The sequence below is a fragment of the Callionymus lyra genome, chromosome 19 (genome assembly GCF_982586985.1).
Source record: "Callionymus lyra chromosome 19, fCalLyr1.hap1.1, whole genome shotgun sequence".
Taxonomy (NCBI): Eukaryota; Metazoa; Chordata; class Actinopteri; order Syngnathiformes; family Callionymidae; genus Callionymus; species Callionymus lyra.
The window spans coordinates 7,106,351-7,125,159 of NC_141836.1; the positions used below are offsets into that span (position 1 = coordinate 7,106,351).

Genomic DNA, 18,809 nt, shown 5'->3' on the forward strand with positions numbered 1-18,809 from the left:
GTAAATGAGTGAACAAGTCATCATCATGTTACTATGGATGAATGAATGAATCTCAGTCGTGTAATATCCATGAATGAACGAATCATGATTTGATAATGAACGAGTGAATGAATCATGAAGGTAGTATGAACTGATAAATTAATAATTATCATAGTATGATGAATATATTAATAAATGTGTCATCATCATGTGACAATGGGTAAATGAATGAATCACATTAGCGTGATGATGAATGAATGAATGAATCCACCGACTGGTTCGGTTTGAGTCGTAGATGAGTCGAACGAGTCGCTCGTCTCCACTCCCTCTGGTCGTGACATCAGCAGGTTCTTCTCCTCCACGCCAGGTATGTGCGGCGAGTCGCCGGCGTGAAGGTGACTCAGAACATTCCCAGCAGTTAGAGACGTTTGAAGGCCCAGGAGCTCCTCGCAGATGTCCTCGCGGGCCGTAAATCAGCCGGGACCCGGGGCCGCCCCTCCCCCGCACCACCCCCCCCCCCCCCTCAAACCTCTGCAAACAGCAAAATGGCCTCCGCTCAGATGTTGTCCTGCAGCAAACGTCTGGAGCGGCGAGAATGTCGGATGGAGCGCAAACTATCTGTTTGGCCGAGCGACTCATTCCCATGAGTCATAAAGCCGCCGCCGGCGTCAGCGTCCGCGTGTGGAGTCACAGGTGTTCCTTTTAACGCCGGCGCTGCTCAGAAGAGACGAGCAGCTCTTTTACGGCTTCTCCCGCGGAGGTCCGAGGAAACAGAAGTGACATCGTTGAGGAGCCCGAGAGGTCGAGTGACACCTCGGTCCAGATGAAGCTCAACACGTCCCTGGACATGTGACCCGAGTGCTGTGGCGTGCTAGCGTGTTAGCACGTTAGCTCGTCACGTGTGCAGAAGAACATTTGGTTTCATTCACACACTGATGACACTGAAGATGGTCTTGAAGCTGCAACATGTTTAATGTTTGTGTGTTTGTATGAGTGTGCATTTGTGTCTTTGTGTTTGTATGAGTGTGCATTTGTGTGTTTGTATGAGTGTGCATTTGTGTCTTTATGTTTGTATGAGTGTGCATTTGTGTCTTTGTGTTTGTATGAGTGTGCATTTGTGTCTTTGTGTTTGTATGAGTGTGCATTTGTGTCTTTGTGTTTGTATTAGTGTGCATTTGTGTCTTTGTGTTTGTATGAGTGTGCATTTGTGTCTTTGTGTTTGTATGAGTGTGCATTTGTGTCTTTGTGTTTGTATGAGTGTGCATTTGTGTCTTTGTGTTTGTATGAGTGTGCATTTGTGTCTTTGTGTTTGTATGAGTGTGCATTTGTGTCTTTGTGTTTGTATGAGTGTGCATTTGTGTCTTTGTGTTTGTATGAGTGTGCATTTATGTCTTTGTGTTTGTATGAGTGTGTATTTGTGTCTTTGTGTTTGTATGAGTGTGCATTTGTGTCTTTGTGTTTGTATGAGTGTGCATTTATGTCTTTGTGTTTGTATGAGTGTGCATTTGTGTCTTTGTGTTTGTATGAGTGTGCATTTGTGTCTTTGTGTTTGTATGAGTGTGCATTTATGTCTTTGTGTTTGTATGAGTGTGCATTTGTGTCTTTGTGTTTGTATGAGTTTGCACTTGTGTCTTTGTGTTTGTATGAGTGTGCATTTGTGTCTTTGTGTTTGTATGAGTGTGCATTTGTGTCTTTGTGTTTGTATGATTTGTTTCTTTGTGTTTGTATGAGTGTGCATTTGTGTCTTTGTGTTTGTATGCACTTTTATTTGTTTGTGCGCATGTACAAGTTTGTTTATTTGTATTTGTGTGTTTGGATGCATTTGTATTAGTGTGTGAATTGATGTGAATGTACGAGTTTGTTTGTATTTGTGTGCATTTGTATTCGTTTGTGTGTTTGTGTGCATGAACGTGTATGTGTTTCTGTGCAGGTACGAGTTTGTGTTTTTGTGTGCATTTGTATTCGTTTGTGTGTTTGTGTGCATCTGTTTCTGTGGGTATGTGTGTGTGTGTGCGTGTATCAGTTTGTGTGTGTGTGTTTGTATGCATTTGTATTTGTGTGCCTGGATTTGTGTGTGTATCTTCGTATGTTGGTCTATTTGTTTGTGTCCATTGACATTTGTGTCTGCTTGTATATGCATTTGTATTTGTGTATTTGTTAATGTGTTTGTGTTCATGGGTGTGTCTGTCTGTTTGTTTGTTTGTTTGTTCATGTGTGTGTTTGTGTGCATAAATGTGGGTTTGTGTGGGATCCCGCATGTTTGTGCATGTGTGCTTGGACATGTGTGTATTTGCGTGTGTGTGTGTGTGTGTGTGTGTGTGTGTGTGTGTGCGTGTGTGTGTATATATGCATGTGTATTTGTGTCTGGGTGTGTTTTTGTGCTTGGGCGTGTGTTTAATTGTGCTAGTGGGTGTGTTCGTCTGTGTGTTTGTATTCCTGTGTATTCGTGTGCCTTGATGTGTGTTAATGTTTGTGTGCTTGTGTGTGTATGTATGTGTGTAACTTTGCTTAGACGTGTTTGCATATGTATTTTTGTGTTTGCATGCATGTATGTGTTTATGTATTTGAGGGTGTATGCAGGTGTGTATCTGCTCGTGGACGTGTGTGAATATTTATTTTTTGCGTGCATGCATGTATGTGTTTATGTATTTGTGTGGTGTGAATGCATGTGTGCATGGAGAGTGCATATGTATTTTTGCGTGTGCACACATGTATGTGTTTATGTATTTGTGTGTATGTCTATTTTTGTGCGTGCATGCATGTATGAGTTTATGTATTTTTGTGCGTGCATGCATGTATGAGTTTATGTATTTTTTGTGTATGTATTTTTGTGCGTGCATGCATGTATGAGTTTATGTATTTTTTGTGTGTATGTATTTTTGTGCGTGCATGCATGTATGAGTTTATGTATTTTTTGTGTGTATGTATTTTTGTGCATGCATGCATGAATGAGTTTATGTATTTTTTGTGTATGTATTTTTGTGCGTGCATGCATGTATTAGTTTATGTATTTTTTGTGTATGTATTTTTGTGCGTGCATGCATGTATGAGTTTATGTATTTTTTGTGTATGTATTTTTGTGCGTGCATGCATGTATGAGTTTATGTATTTTTTGTGTATGTATTTTTGTGCGTACATGCATGTATGAGTTTATGTATTTTTTGTGTGTATGTATTTTTGTGCATGCATGCATGAATGAGTTTATGTATTTTTTGTGTATGTATTTTTGTGCGTGCATGCATGTATTAGTTTATGTATTTTTTGTGTATGTATTTTTGTGCGTGCATGCATGTATGTGTTTATTTATTTGTGTGTTTATGTATTTTTGTGCGTGCATGCATTTATGTGTTTATGTATTTTTGTGCGTGCATGCATTTATGTGTTTATGTATTTTTGTGCGTGCAGGCATGTATGTGTTTATGTATTTGTGTGTGTGCAGGTGTTTTATGTGTGTGTTTCTAACACAGGCGGACGCGAGAGAACAAACTCTCTTTTATTGGGGCTAAATTATAACTCCATGTTTTGGGTTTATGGAACAATAACTCGCACTTTTTTCTGCTGCGCCTCGTTTTTTATGATTGACGTCGAAACTTCAGATTTATTCCGTCACAGCTTTGACTCTCGTTACTTTTAACTCCTTTCCTGCATCGATCATTAACGACCTTTTAAAATCAAATATCAACGTTGACGAGCAACTTAGTGTGAACTCTGGTTAATTCCCTCGTTCTCTCTTCGTCCTCCGTCTCATGGTTTTTCTTTTTGTCATGAGCTGTTTATAAAAATGCACATGGTTATGTTACTAATACTTATATTATTAGTATATTATTTTATTTTTATGATCAGTTTATGACGTCAGAAACCTGATTTTCAATATGAAACGGTGTATTTTATCACTGATGTCGCGTTTCGATTAAATCCTGACACAGATTTGATCGTTATTCAACTATTTTTGTTAGTAAACAAAATTTATAGGAGAGATGTTTTCCCGCTGACGCACCAGGACAGTTGATCGAACAGCTGCGTGGTTATTAAAATCACTTTGGATCAAAATAAATCTCCAGGCCGGCGCAGCGGCGTGACTGTGTGTGATCGCCACCCAGTGGACGGGTCTGACACTGCGCCCGAGTGTTGCTGCGACACAAATATATGAAAATAAATATAAATATATTTAAACACTTCGTTGCATTCAAGTGTCAGTTAGGTTTGTATCTTGTCGGTTCCGTGACGCGGGTTCCTGTAAATACTGACGCTCAGATGGGATGAATCTTGAGCTGGTGCAGTGCAGTCCCGCAGGAGGCCTGTAGGTGGCAGCACAGCTCGTGACTTGAATGTAAAAACCTCATGACGCGGTCAAGTGTGGAAAGACTTTTGATTCCAGTCTGTTGATGAATCCCTGGAAAGTATATCAGCGCCATCAGAGTAGTGAATGGTTTACTTTTAAAATGTTTAATTATTTGATACAACAATTTCTTTATTAGAAAATGTTTTATTTCGATTTATAATTTAACACACAACAAATCCTTTTGTTTTTTAATGTACACATAACTTAATACTCTAATTCCAATTATAAAATATATGTTTCTATTCAATCATGTGATTTTTTGCGTTTTAAGTTTAGTATAAAACATGTTGGTATAATATTAATTATAATTAATGCTTTTTAAACATACAGTACAATATTAAAAGAAATAATGCTTCTAAATTCAATATTATTTTTATTTCTAGCCATTGAATTCAACATTATTATACATGATAATATATACGTATAATAAGCCTTCAAATTAAATATATATATATTTATTTTTTGTAAACTAGTTCCATCATTTTTATGTTGAATTTATAAAGGCTTTAAAAATACAGGATTTAGAATTTTCAAAATTAGAATTTTATTATTAAATTCTACGTGTCATTAATTTAAAAACAATTTAGATGTTTGGTATTATCAACCTTTAAATATACATATTATTGGATTAATTGATTCAATATTAACTAATTCAGCATTTAAATATAGAAACCACTGAAGGCTTATTAAACATTTCAATAAAAACACACTTTAATCTTTAAAGATTCTGAAGACACTGATGTTACTTCTATAGAAATGTCAATCAAAAGAACAATAATTGATCTTAGTCTTACAGAAGGTCAAAGGTCACCGAAAAAAAGTTGGGTCCGCCATCCATCGGAGGAACCTTCCCGCCGCGGTGGAATGTCGAGGCACAAAGCATGATGGGAGCTGGAGTGGATCACGTGACCGCGCCCCGGGTGTGGGTCCCAGCTGATCAGGTGTGAAGGCACCGCTTCATAAAGCCGCTGGGATCAATAGTCTTGCGTCATGCTTAAGTGAGAAATATAGCGCGCTAACGATGACATCACTCACGCGGGGCGACGGAGCGGCGCGCGCGGCGACTATTCAAATTAATTAAGGCACGACCTCAGATGAAGGGGGTCACAGGTCACAGGTCACAGGTCACGCATCCATCACGCGCCGTCACGCGCCTGAATCACCGCCGCGGTGCGTTCACTGACCCTCGCACGCGCTCGGCTGTGCACGAGGCGACGCTGCTGCGTAACTCACACGTGCGAACATCTTCCTGCTGCTGAGGAGACGCTCGAGGAGGAGATTTATGTCCCGAGTCTCTTCCTCCTTCTCCATCCTCCCCCTCTCCTCCCCCTCTCCTCCCCCACTGCTCACCCATTCCTCCTCTTCTACACCTCTATTCTTTGTCATCCTACTTCTCCTCTTCCATACCTTCTTCATCCCTATTCTTCATTCTCCCCATCTTCCTCCCTCCTTTTCGCCTCCCTGTCCTCCTCCTTAATTCTTCCCCATCTCCTCTATTCTTTCTACCCCTTCTTCTTTCGTCTTTTCTTACCCTTTATCTCCAGCCCCTGTATTCTTCCTCCATCTCCTCTCCTCCTTCCCTGCTCTACTACACCTCCTCCTCTTCTCTTCCTCTCTCCTTTACCTCCATCTTTCTCTTCATCAATTCTTCATCTATCTCCTCGTATTCCACACCTCCTCCACTTTTCTTCATCATTTCTCTTCCCTTCCTCCTCCTTTCTACCTCCGCCTTTCCTCTTCATCAATTCTTAATCCTTCTGTTAATTTCCACACCTACTCCACTCTTCTTTATCCATCCTCTTCTCTTTCTCTCTCCTTATTCCCTTCCTCCTCTTTTCCTCTCTTCCTCCACCTCCTCCTTCTCTTTGTCTTTTCTTGATCCTCCTACTTTTCTCCTTCTCTTCCTCTTCTAGACCACCTCCCTCTTCTTTCCTCCATCCTACTCCTCTTGCTCATTTATTCTTCCTCCTCCTTTTTCCCGCTATATTCTCGTCTTCCATGACTTCTCCAGTTCCCCAGTTTTTTGCTCATTTATTCGTCCTTCTCCTCCTCCTCACTTCTATTCCTCCTCATCCACACCTTCTCCCATTTTCCTCCTTCCTCCATCTCCTCCTTCCCCTACTCTATTCTTCTTCTATCTCCTCTATCCTTCATCATCCTCCTTCTCCTCTTCTCCGACTCCTTCCCCTCCTAATCTATTTTTCCTTCTTCTCAATTCTAATCCACCTTCTCCCTTTTTCATCCTTCATTTTCCTTCTCTTTTCTTCCTCCACCTCCTCCTTCTCATTCCTCCTCCTCCACACCTTCTCCCCTTTTCATCCTTCCTTTTCCTTCTCTTTTCTTCCTCCACCTCCTCCTTCTCCTACTCTATTCTTCTTCTATCTCCTCTATTCTTCATCATCCTCCTTCTCCTCTTCCCCACCTCCTTCCCTTCCTAATCTATTCTTCCTTCTCCTCACTTCCATTCCTTCTCCTCCACACCTTCTCCCCTTTTCCTCCTTCTTCCTTCTCTTTTCTTCCTCCACCTCCTACTTCTACTGTATTTTTCTTCTATCTCCTCTATTCCTCATCATCCTCCACCTCCTCTTCTCCACTCCTTCCCCTCCTAATCTATTCTTTCTTCTCCTCACTTCTAATCCTCCTCCTCCACATCTTCTCCCTTTTTCCTCCTTCCTCTTCCTTCTCTTTTCTTCCTCCACCTCCTCCTTCTCCTACTGTATTCTTCTTCTATCTCCTCTATTCTTCATCCTCCTCCTTCTCCTCTTCCCCACTTCCTTCTCCTCCTGATCTATTCTTCCTTCTTCTCCTCACTTCTGTTCCTCCTCCTCCTCTCCACAGCAGAAGTGTGTCGTCGGTCATTAAGATTCTGTGGCGATGCGACTGCAGCACTTGCCAAATGGAAGAGTGGACATAATTTCCCTAAAATGCACTTTTTTATCACCTATTTCTCCTTCATCAGCGGCGCCAGGATTGATGGCCGATGGCACCTCTGACAACTGAGCGTTTTTATGGTTAGATTTACGGCGTATCTGCGGCTCCCTTCCTGCACAAACTCTGTAAAAAACACTCCTTTCTGCTCCTGCAGAGGAGCCGCATGGCTCAGGAGCACGCTGCTGTTCGCACTCCCACCAGCGGGGGGCGACTATGACGCACATAGGAAAGTCAGTTTTTTTAGCTCCTTCATTTGTCAGAGACGCGGTTCTGGTCCTCTGGAAGGTCGGCGGGTTGACAGCGGCGGTTCTGATTTACGGCGTCTGTGATGAGCAGATCCTCGGAGACTCCCGGGAGGGCGAGGTGTGACGGCGAGCGGGGGAGGGGACGCCAGTGATTCATAGAGCGCCGCGAGGAAGGACACACCCTGGGTTCGGTAATACCACACGTGTAAACCAGGCCGGCCCATAAGTCACCGGGTTACCAAGGCGACACGCGCGACACTGAGCCCGACACCTGCAGGTGTTACACTGCCCTCTAGCTGCAGGCCTCGCACCTGCAGGGGGGAACTCAAGTAAATCAGTGGCATCGGAATATTGAACGCATTAGTTACACATTGATATTTGTTTTTAACTTGAAATGTTGATGTTTGCACTGAAATAATTATTTGCAGTACACGTAGATTTTGATATGCTTTTTCAGTAAATTCACTATTTTTTATTTATTTATACGTAGCTTTTTCAAATGATAACTAAGCCAGTATAAATTCTAAAATATTGTTAATAATTATAAATTAATTTCCGAAACCAATACTTCTATGTCGTCACGTGACTGTCTCTGAACTCGACACTATTTTACCAATTTTTATATTGAATTAAAAAAGCTACGGATTGAAAAACATTACATTTAGACAATTTATTTTTTAATTATTGGAATAAAAATATCAAACTCTATGTGTAAAATGAAAACAATACATTTTGAAAACATCCAATTTTTATTTTATTATTTTAGAAAAATCAACGCCACCTTTTAATTTAGAAAGTTATTTAAATCAATTATTAAAGAAGAAAATGTGTAACAGTTTTTATCAGAACAGATTAATTGTTGTTTTATGTTTACATGATTGTTAAAAATCCATTAGTAAGACGATCAAACCATCTTCAGGGCAGGGGGCGCTGTTGCACTCTAGACCGGTCGAGCACATGTTGATCCAGGAATGTTCCAGGAACCTGCTCATGTAGCCGAGGTGCTATGGAAGTAGCATGTTAGCATGTTAGCATGAGCGTGTACCGGATGGTGTCGATCCTCCAGCTCGGGTTCTGGTCCGCGGACAAGAACGTGAGCGACCCGGCGGCGCTGTCGGGTTCATGTTGACATGAGACGGTGAGATTTGGAGCGAAAGGAAGCAAATGACATCATGAAGGCACTTTGTCATCTGCCAGCGTTTAATAGAAGCACTTTAATCACATAATGTCTTCTTAAAAGGCCACAAAGTGGGTTCTCCCTGAAAAATGGTTTGGTTCTGATTAAGCGCCGAGCGAGACCGACCCGGTTCCATAAATCACCTCAAACATACATGACATTTGATTAGGAGCCATTAGTGAGCACAGAGAGGGAGAGTGTGTGTGTGTGTGTGTGTGAAACAATGTGTGTGTGTGAGTGATAATGTGTTAGCATGTGCGTGTGTGTGTGTGTGTGTGTGTGTGTGTGTGTGTGTGTGTGTGTGTGTGTGTGTGTGTGTGTGTGTGTGTGTGTGTGTGTGTGTGTGTGTGTGTGTGTGTGTGTGTGTGTGTGTGTGTGTGTGTGTGTGTGTGATTTAGTGAGTCTGTGGATGTGTGATAATGTTTTGTGTGTATGTGGAAGATATAATTTGCATGTTCGAGTGAGACTGTGTGTGTCTGTGTGACTTTGTGTGTGTTTGCATGAGATTGTATGTGTGAGTATTTGTGTGTGTGTGTGTGCGTGTGTGTGTGCATGAGGATGAATTTGTGTGACTGGGTGTGTCTGTGTGTGGTATTGTGTGGATGTCTGTATGCATGCATGTGTGTGTGTGTGAGATTGTGCATGAATGTCAGTGTGGATGTTTGGTAAGTCTGTGAATGTGCGTAAGTGTGCATGTGTGTGTGTGTGTGTGTGTGTGTGTGTGTGCATGTATGTGTGAGATTGTTTTTGCGTGCATGCAGTAGATTGTGTGACTGTGTATGTGTGTAAAATTGTGTGTGTGTGAGATTGTGCATGAATTTCAGTGTGGATGTTCGGTGTGTGTAAGTCTGTGTATGTGCGTAAGTGTGTATGTGAGTCCATGCATGTGTGTGTGTGCATGCGTGTGTGTGTGTGTGCATGCGTGTGTGTGTAACCGGGCCTCTCCTCATTATGGCGTGCGTTAATGCCACCAGCTCGGAGGAGGCCGGAGCATGTAAAGATGGAATTCGGAGCCGTTTCATCAGAATCGTTAGTTTTTTTGCGGTTCTCCGAAGACTCGTAACTGAGGAGAGTCTTGCCGCAGCGGGGCTTCGTTTAAAAGCAGAAAGGTCAGTGCGCTCGGAAAGGTCTTCTGCTCTGGCAAAGATATAAAACCAGGAGGAGCAGACGGAGGAGGAGCTCCTTTGATCAGTCGACAGCTTTCAACACCTTCGACAACACCTGACGACAACTGAGTTCAATCTGAGTGAAGCTTGTGCAACAAACGCACAATCATGAGACAAACACCGTGTTTGGAATCATAGGAAAAAATGTCTTGTCCAACTACACACAGACTCACAAACACACAGTCGTGCTGAGCGAGGAAACAGAACCTGGGCGGCTCCAGAACTCTGTGGTGAATCTGAACCTCGGAAAAAGTGAGCGATGGAGGAGAAAAATGTTGAGGGAGGTCCATGAATTCTTGTTTCCTTCAAGAGTTTCTGTTTGTTTCTCCACGAGAGTGTTGGTGTAGTTACGTGTTGGACCTGTGTGTGGCGCTGTTACGAGCAACATAGAGCAGCATGTAAAGAGTTCATCGACACAAACATGGATGGTTGAAGGTCGTTGTCGACAAATCAACCTGGACCATCATGTGACCCAGTTCTAGACCTTTACGTTGCCCCGGTTTGGGATCACGATGCTTACCTGGTTCTGGACCGTTGGTGTCAACCAAGTTTCAGTCTGTTATTTTGACCAAGAACTGGACAATTATCTTGAGCCAGTTCTGGACCATGATATATACCTTGTTCTGGACCATTATGTGTACCCAGTTATGGACCATTATCTTAAACCAGTCCGGGACCATGATGTTAACCTGGTTCTGGACCATTATGTTGACCCAGTTCTATACCATGATGTAACTCTGTTCTTTACAGTTATTCTTACCCGATTATGCACCATTGAAGTTGACCAAGTTCTGGACCATGATTCTTCTCCGATTTCGGGCCATTATGCTCACCCAGTTCAAGTCCATTATATTGACCCAGTTCTGGACCATGATGTTTACCTGGTTTTGGACCATGATGTTTACCCGGTTCTGGACGACGCTGTTGACCCAGTCATGGACCATGATATTTACTGGATTCTGGAGCGTAATGTTTACCTGGTTCTAGACAATTATGTTGACTTAGTTCTGGACCGTGATGTTTACCCGGTTCTGGACCATGATATTTAACAGGTACTGGACCATTATGTTCTGGAGACCTGCTGCTGGAATCAGTTGTACCAAAACCAACTTCAGAACCTTTCTCCTTAATAATAAAGGTTAAGGGTCAGGTGGACACGCAACAGTCGGCCGAAACATTATGACCACGTGTACCGTGATTCCGGGCCGGCAGTGAAGATGGCCGTCATCATGTTGGATCACACTGTAACTATCTGTTTGCTCTGCGAAGAGCAGTAAACATCTGTGCTGACCCGCTGTCGTTGCTCACGGACTTTATAGTCGCCGGTTCTGATCCATCAGATCTGAGACTTTCTCTCTGCCGGGGTCTGGTGTCGCCGCACACACAGACAGTAAAACTGGAACCAGTCGGCTCGTAAAGCAGCAGCGGGGGAGGGGCGGCACTAAAACCAGGAGAGGAATTCTCCTCCTGCAGCTCATTCCTGCGATCAATTCTGCCTCCGGACCTCCATCCCAGTTAAAACCCCCCGTCCAATCACAAGTGCAGTAAAGCTGCGCTTGTAAAAGGTCATCGTGTGACCCGAGCTCCCTCCGTTCTGCTCGGCCCACTCTGGGACGTGCTGCGGCTCCGCTGGGACCAGAACCCGGGCGAGGAGAAAATGATTCTGAGCTGAAAAGGGTGAGAAGAGAGTGACACCTGCGTCAGAGTGTTGGTGTCGGAGCAGCCGTCAGAACCGGAGAGAATAAAAGTGAAGTAATAAACACGTTTATTAGACTCGTTTTATCGATGCAACATTTAAAAAACAGTCATCAAAACTTTATTAACAAAATAATAACACTGACAACAATAATAAACAAACAAAGTGTTGGTAACAGTGTGTAGTATTGGTGACAATGTCTTGTGTTGGTGACAGAATAAAGTTTTGGTGTGGAGTGTTGGTGACAGTGTGTAGTGTTGGTGACAATGTCTATGGTTGGTGACAGAATTAAGTTTTGGTGTGTAGTGTTGGTTACAGTGTGGAGTGTTGGTGACAGTGTCTATGGTTGGTGACAGAATGAAGTTTTGGTGTGTAGTGTTGGTGATGGTGCGTAGTGTTGTTGTGTAGTGTTGGTGACGGTGTAGTCTTGGTGCGTAGTGTTGGTGATGGTGCGTAGTGTTGGTGCGTAGTGCTGGTGCGTAGTGTTGGTGTGTAGTGTTAGTGACGTTGCAGTGTTGGTATGTAGTTTTGGTGACAGTGTGTGGTGTTGGTGTGTAGTGTTGGTGACAGTGTTTAGTGTTGGTGATGGTGTGCAGTGTTGGCGACATTGTGTAGTGTTGGCGACGGTGTGTAGTGTTGGTGACGGTGTGTAGTGTTGGTGACAGTGTGTAGTGTTGGTGTATAGAGCTGGTGACCGTGTGTAGTGTTGGTGACGGTGTGCAGTGTTGGTGTGTAGTGTTGGTGACAGTGTGTAGTGTTGGTGATAGTGTGCAGTGTTGGTGACAGTGTATAGTGTTGGTGACAGTGTGTAGTGTTGGTGACGGTGTGTAGTGTTGGTTTGTAGTGTTGGTGACAGCGTGCAGTGTTGGTGACAGTGTGCAGTGTTGGTGACAGTGTGTAGTGTTGGTGACAGTGTGTACTGTTGGTGATGGTGTGTAGTGTTGGTGGCAGTGTGTAGTGTTGGTGTCGGTGTGTAGTGTTGGTGTCGGTGTGTAGTGTTGGTGTCGGTGTGTAGTGTTGGTGACGGTGTTGGTGACGGTGTGCAGTGTTGGTGGCGGTGTGTAGTGTTGGTGACGGTGTGTAGTGTTGTTTTTTAGTGTTGGTGTGTAGTGTTGGTGAGGGTGTGTAGTGTTGGTGGCGGTTTGTAGTTTTGGTGTGTAGTGTTTTTTTCTTTAGTGTTGGTGTGTAGTGATGGTGACGGTGTGCAGTGTTTGTGACGGTGTACAGTGTTGGTGAAGGTGTGTAGTGTTGGTGACGGTGTGTAGTGTTGGTGACAGTGTGTAGTGTTGGTGACGGTGTGTAGTGTTGGTGACGGTGTGTAGTGTTGGTGACAGTGTGTAGTGTTGGTGACGGTGTGTAGTGTTGGTGACGGTGTGTAGTGTTGTTTGTTTTAGTGTTGGTGTGGAGTGTTGGTGACAGTGTGTAGTGTTGGTGTGTAGTGTTGGTGCCGGTGTGCAGTGTTGGTGACGGTGTGTAGTGTTGGTGACGGTGTGCAGTGTTGGTGACGGTGTGTAGTGTTGGTGACGGTGTGTAGTGTTGGTGACAATGTGCAGTGTTGGTGACGGTGTGTAGTGTTGGTGGCGGTGTGTAGTGTTGGTGACAGTGTGTAGTGTTGGTGACAGTGTGTAGTGTTGGTGACAGTGTGCAGTGTTGGTGACGGTGTGTAGTGTTGGTGACAGTGTGTAGTGTTGGTGACAGTGTGTAGTGTTGGTGACAGTGTGTAGTGTTGGTGACAGTGTGTAGTGTTGGTGATGGTGTGTAGTGTTGGTGGCAGTGTGTAGTGTTGGTGACAGTGTGTACTGTTGGTGATGGTGTGTAGTGTTGGTGACAGTGTGTAGTGTTGGTGACAGTGTGTACTGTTGGTGACAGTGTGTACTGTTGGTGATGGTGTGTAGTGTTGGTGACGGTGTGTAGTGTTGGTGACGGTTTGCAGTGTTGGTGACGGTGTGTAGTGTTGGTGACGGTGTGTAGTGTTGGTGACGGTGTGTAGTGTTGGTGACGGTGTGTAGTGTTGGTGACGGTGTGTAGTGTTGGTGACGGTGTGTAGTGTTGGTGACGGTGTGTAGTGTTGGTGACGGTGTGTAGTGTTGGTGACAGTGTGTAGTGTTGGTGACAGTGTGTAGTGTTGGTGACAGTGTGCAGTGTTGGTGACAGTGTGTAGTGTTGGTGACGGTGTGTAGTGTTGGTGACAGTGTGTAGTGTTGGTGACGGTGTGCAGTGTTGGTGACGGTGTGTAGTGTTGGTGACGGTGTGTAGTGTTGGTGACGGTGTGCAGTGTTGGTGACGGTGTGCAGTGTTGGTGACGGTGTGTAGTGTTGGTGACAGTGTGTAGTGTTGGTGACAGTGTGTAGTGTTGGTGACAGTGTAGTGAGAGGCGAGGGAGGCGATCAGATGGGCGATCAAAGTCTAATCATTCCCTCTCGGCTCGTAGCGAGTAAAACTGTCATTAATTTTGCAGAATTACATCAAATGCGAGCGTTCTTTATGTGGCCAGCGGCCTGCAGACAGTTATACGACGGCGGCTGCTGCGCTAAGCAGATGGAGCGAGTCGGTCTTGCATACTAAACACTCGCTCGCTCTTTTGTCTGCAGCGCCGCTCAGGTGACTCGCGGGTCTGCGGGAGCCGCGGCGCCGCACGACGGGAAAACGTCGGGCGACATAAATCTGGGTGTTTGTGCCGCTGGAAGACGAGCGCCAGAGTGAGCTCGGCTCCTGCGACAGAAGGTCATAATCCCGGTTGAGGTTTCCCTGGCAACAGATTGCGGCTGAAGGCGAGCCACGATTTACGAGCTCTGACACAAACCTGCCGCTCCGGAGAGGCGTGTGCTGGTTCAAACCCCCCAGAGCTGCAGCAGGACCGGGTCCGTCCCAAACCGGTCCAGATCAGAACACGTTTGGTGCTGAATGCTCAGCACGGTGCCCTTGAGAAGGTCGGAACCTCCAGTGGTTCTATGGTGTCACACTGTAGGTGGCATCCCTCAGGGCTCCAGTTTTGTTCCTCTGCAGTTGCTCTGTTTAGAGCCAACCTCTCTACTGTCTTCTTCCTGTATTCCTTCTGTCCTCTTGTCTTCCTTTGTCTTTCTTTTTTTTATTCAGTCCTCTTCCTGCCTTCTTCTTCTGTCTTCCGTATATACTCTTCCTGTCCTTCTACTTTTCTCCCTCTTCTTTTTCCTCTTCTGCCCTCTTCTTTTTTGCTTCTGCTCTCTTCTTTTTATTCTTCTGCCCTCTTCTTTTTCTTCTTCTGCTCCCTTTTTTCTTCTGCCCTCTTCCTTTCTTCTTCTGCTCTCTTCTTTTTCTTCTTCTGCTCCCTTTTTTTCTTCTTCTGCCCTCTTCCTTTCTTCTTCTGCCCCTTTTCTTTTTCTTCTTCTGCTCTCTTCTTTTTCTTCCTCTGCCCTCTTCTTTTTCTTCTTCTGCCCTCTTCTTTTTCTTCTTCTGCCCTTTTCCTTTCTTCTTCTTCCCCTTTTCTTTTTCTTCTTCTGCTCTCTTCTTTTTCTTCTTCTGCCCTCTTCTTTTTCTTCCTCTGCCCTCTTCTTTTTCTTCTTCTGCTCCCTTTTTTCTTCTGCCCTCTTCCTTTCTTCTTCTGCTCTCTTCTTTTTCTTCTTCTGCTCTCTTCTTTTTCTTATTCTGCCCTCTTCTTTTTCTTCTTCTGCCCTCTTCTTTTTATTCTTCTGCTCTCTTCTTTTTATTCTTCTGCCCTCTACTTTTTCTTCTTCTGTTCTCTTCTTTTTCTTCTTCTGCCCTCTTCTTTTTCTTCTTCTGCTCTCTTCTTTTTCTTCTTCTGCTCTCTTCTTTTTCTTCTTCTGCCCTCTTCCATTCCTTCTTTTGCCCTCTTCCGTTTATTCTTCTGGCCTCTTCTTGTCCTTCTTCCGTCCTTTTCCTGTCCTTTTCCTCTGACCCATTATTGTCTTCCTTCTGCCTTCTTCCTGTCTTCCTCTACCTCTCATCCTTCTGTCTTCTTCCTTTTCTTCTTCTGGTCCTTTTCTTTTTCTCCGACTTCTTTTCTATCGTCCTAATTTCTTCTTTCTGTCCTCACACATGTCTTCCTGTCTTCTTTCTCTCTCCAAGTCCATTCATCCCTCCTTATACTTCTGGAGGTTTCCTACAGACACTCAATCATTCTTTTCACTGACTCACTCTTCCTCTGTGACTTCCATCCTTCTCTTTTATTCCCCGCCCTCCTTTCTTGACTCCTGTCCTCCTTCTCCGTCTTCTTCCTTCGTCTCTTTTCCTCCTGACTCACCCGCTTTCCTCTGCCTGTCTCTCTCTCTCTCTCTCTCTCCCTGGCGTATCTCACCCTCTTGATCCACTTACGGAGAATTTACAGTTTCTCACATCGACTGAGTGAGACACTCAATAACTCGTCGACTACATTAGCAGAGCTGCAGCGACTAATTGAGGCGAGTGAAGATACGTGTGACTGGATCGACTCGCAGGCGAGCGAGTCGTTAACAGCCATGATTGAAGGTGATGTGGACGTGGCCAAGTAAACCTCGCTGACCCAGATCCTGTTCAGATCCAGCACATCTCATCTGCCGCCGGGTCTTCATAGTATTCATCGTCAAAAGAAGCTCTACTCTGAGTCTCTGAGGATGACAGAGCTCCTCACAGTCGCTCCCTTCCTTTTTTACATCCTTCAATTCCTCTTTCGTCTCCGTTTCTTCCTCACATTCCTCCTTTTTTCCTTCCCCTCTTCTCATTGATGTATAAAAATGAATTACATATCAAGACAGTTTAAACTCCATAAAAACGTTGTTATCTGTGTGAAGACGTTGATGCTGGAATAGTTAATTAATTTTACATTATTAAATCACTAAAAAGAAGATAGTTTGGTAGTTGAAACCTTCAATGTCATCAGATGTTCATTACCAAAAGAAAACAAGTTTTATCAACGTGGTTGTTTTTTTAAATGGTTCAAAGCACAAAAATACATTTTAAATACATAATTTAAAATGCAGTTTATTTGTTTTTATAACTGGAGAATTATTAAATATTCGACCATCACTTCATTGAATAACTTAACCCCGAACTTGTTTACAGCTGTCAGAATTTTTTGATGTAACTAAAGTGGGTTTGTTTTTTTTCGTTTTTTATAAAATGTGTATTCAACCATTTTTCCTTTTTTTCCAAAAAGAATTGACGAAAAATTGATGTATGACGTCTTTTTCTGTATTTCTAATGCGTTCAAAAATGTGCGTCGGGGGCTTCAGAGGGGCACTACTCCCATCTAGCGGTGGAACCTCGCAACAGCAACTCAACCATTCAGCGCTAGCTGAGCGCGGTCAACCACGTGACATCAATTTTAGATCGTTCTCTCTCGCACACAAATACAAACAAAAGTCTTCTCTCGTTGAGGGTCATTCTGACCCAAAAAGACCCAAACAGAACCACAGGTTTGTTTTCTCGTTGTCGTCTTTAAGGTTATTTGGTCACGTGTGCTTTTACGACCGTTTCATTGGCTGTCACTCGCATGTCTTCCACTCGGTTGCTTTCTGGGAGTTGTCGTTTAAAGTATCGCGTGGCTCGTTCTGCAGGCACAACGAGAAAACACGTTTTCCCAGAATCCCCCTCGGGGTATTAGAGTTCTTCCGGCTTCACGTGATTAGTTCAGAATGAAGCAATTGTTTGAAGATTGGTTGAAGCTCGTGACATACGAGTGTCAGACGAAGGTGAGCGAACACGTGGACAATATATTTGACAATATTTAGTTTCTTCTTCATTGACGAAGCCTATGATACTGTGACGCTTTGTTCACCTGAGCTCTCTACTGACCCCTACTGAGCAGGAGAGTGAACCACTGAACTACACCTCAGAGACATAGATAACACATGTTCCCGTTTATACAGACTATAAAGTATCCTAAACATATACACAGTATGCAGACACACACCAAATGTTGTGTTAATACATAGATATACTGTATATACATACATAACACACATACAACAAAGCACACATAGAAATACACATTTATTCATGTACACATGAGTAGACATAGACATACAATCAATATCATATCCTAACGAATATACACAATATACACTAACAATTGCACACGTGAATACACAAAGATATACACACTATAATGTATCCAAACACAGATACACTAATACACACTCACACAATAGCACAGCCACATAATAATACATACAGATATACACACTAAAACGCATCCTAACACATAAACAAATATAAACAATCATACACACACACAGATGGTGAACAGGTTTTTTGTGTGTGACAGGAGTGTAGGGACCTGGTGGTGAACAGGTGATTTTATGTTAGGAGTGTAGGGACCTGATGGTAAACAGGTGATTGTGTGTGACAGGAGTGTAGGGACCTGATGGGGATTGAGGATTTTGTGTTAGGAGTGTAGGGACCTGGTGGTGAACAGGTGATTGTGTGTGACAGGAGTGTAGGGACCTGATGGTGAACAGGTGATTGTGTGTGACAGGAGTGTAGGGACCTGATGGTGAACAGGTGATTGTGTGTGACAGGAGTGTAGGGACCTGATGGTGAACAAGTGATTGTGTGTGACAGGAGTGTAGGGACCTGATGGTGAACAGGTGATCATGTGTGACAGGAATGTAGGGACCTGATGGTGAACAGGTGTTACAGGGGTTTGGGGACCTGATGGTGAACAGGTTTTTTGTGTGACAGGAGTGTAGGGACCTGATGGTGAACAGGTGTTACAGGGGTTTGGGGACCTGATGGTGAACAGGTTTTTTGTGTGACAGGAGTGTAGGGACCTGATGGAGAACAGGTGTTTTTGTGTGTGACAGGAGTGTAGGGACCTGATGGTGAACAGGTGAAACTGTGTAACAGGAGTGTAGGGACCTTATGGTGAACAGGTGATTGTGTTACAGGGGTGTAGGGACCTGATGGTGAACAGGTTTTTTGTGTGTGACAGGAGTGTAGGGACCTGATGGTGAACAGGTTTTTTGTGTGTGACAGGAGTGTAGGGACCTGATGGTGAACAGGTGATTATGTGTGTCAGGAGTGTAGGGACCTGATGGTGAAAAGGTTAGTGATTCACGGCAGTGACAGAAACTGCCGATTTACTGAGTCAGTGAGCGGTTCTGGTCCTGACCCGAGCCCCCTCATCCTTCATCACTGTTCAGGAGGTGATCATAGCAGCTTGTCGTGGATGTGTCAGTTTGTGTGGCTCTGTTTCGGGTCCACACAGTGTTTCTACAATAAAGATTTATGAGCCTGTTTGGATTTTTTATTTACGCCTGTGTTGATCCAAACTTTACTGCTGCAACACTGAAGTTTA

General features: G+C 43.9%; 1 protein-coding gene across 2 annotated transcripts in view; it reads left to right on the forward strand.

The window, feature by feature from the left end:
- csad (cysteine sulfinic acid decarboxylase) overlaps nucleotides 1-18,809 on the forward strand; it is a 44,136-nt gene that overhangs the window by 16,523 nt on the left and 8,804 nt on the right. Inside the window, exon 1 of one of the 2 annotated variants that reach the window (XM_087781020.1) lies at nucleotides 17,150-17,202. The exons of the other annotated variant lie outside the window; for it this stretch is intronic. The gene's annotated coding sequence lies outside the window, so the exon portion shown is untranslated. Of the gene's footprint in view, nucleotides 1-17,149; nucleotides 17,203-18,809 lie in introns of those variants that run through there. 2 annotated transcript variants of the gene reach the window in all.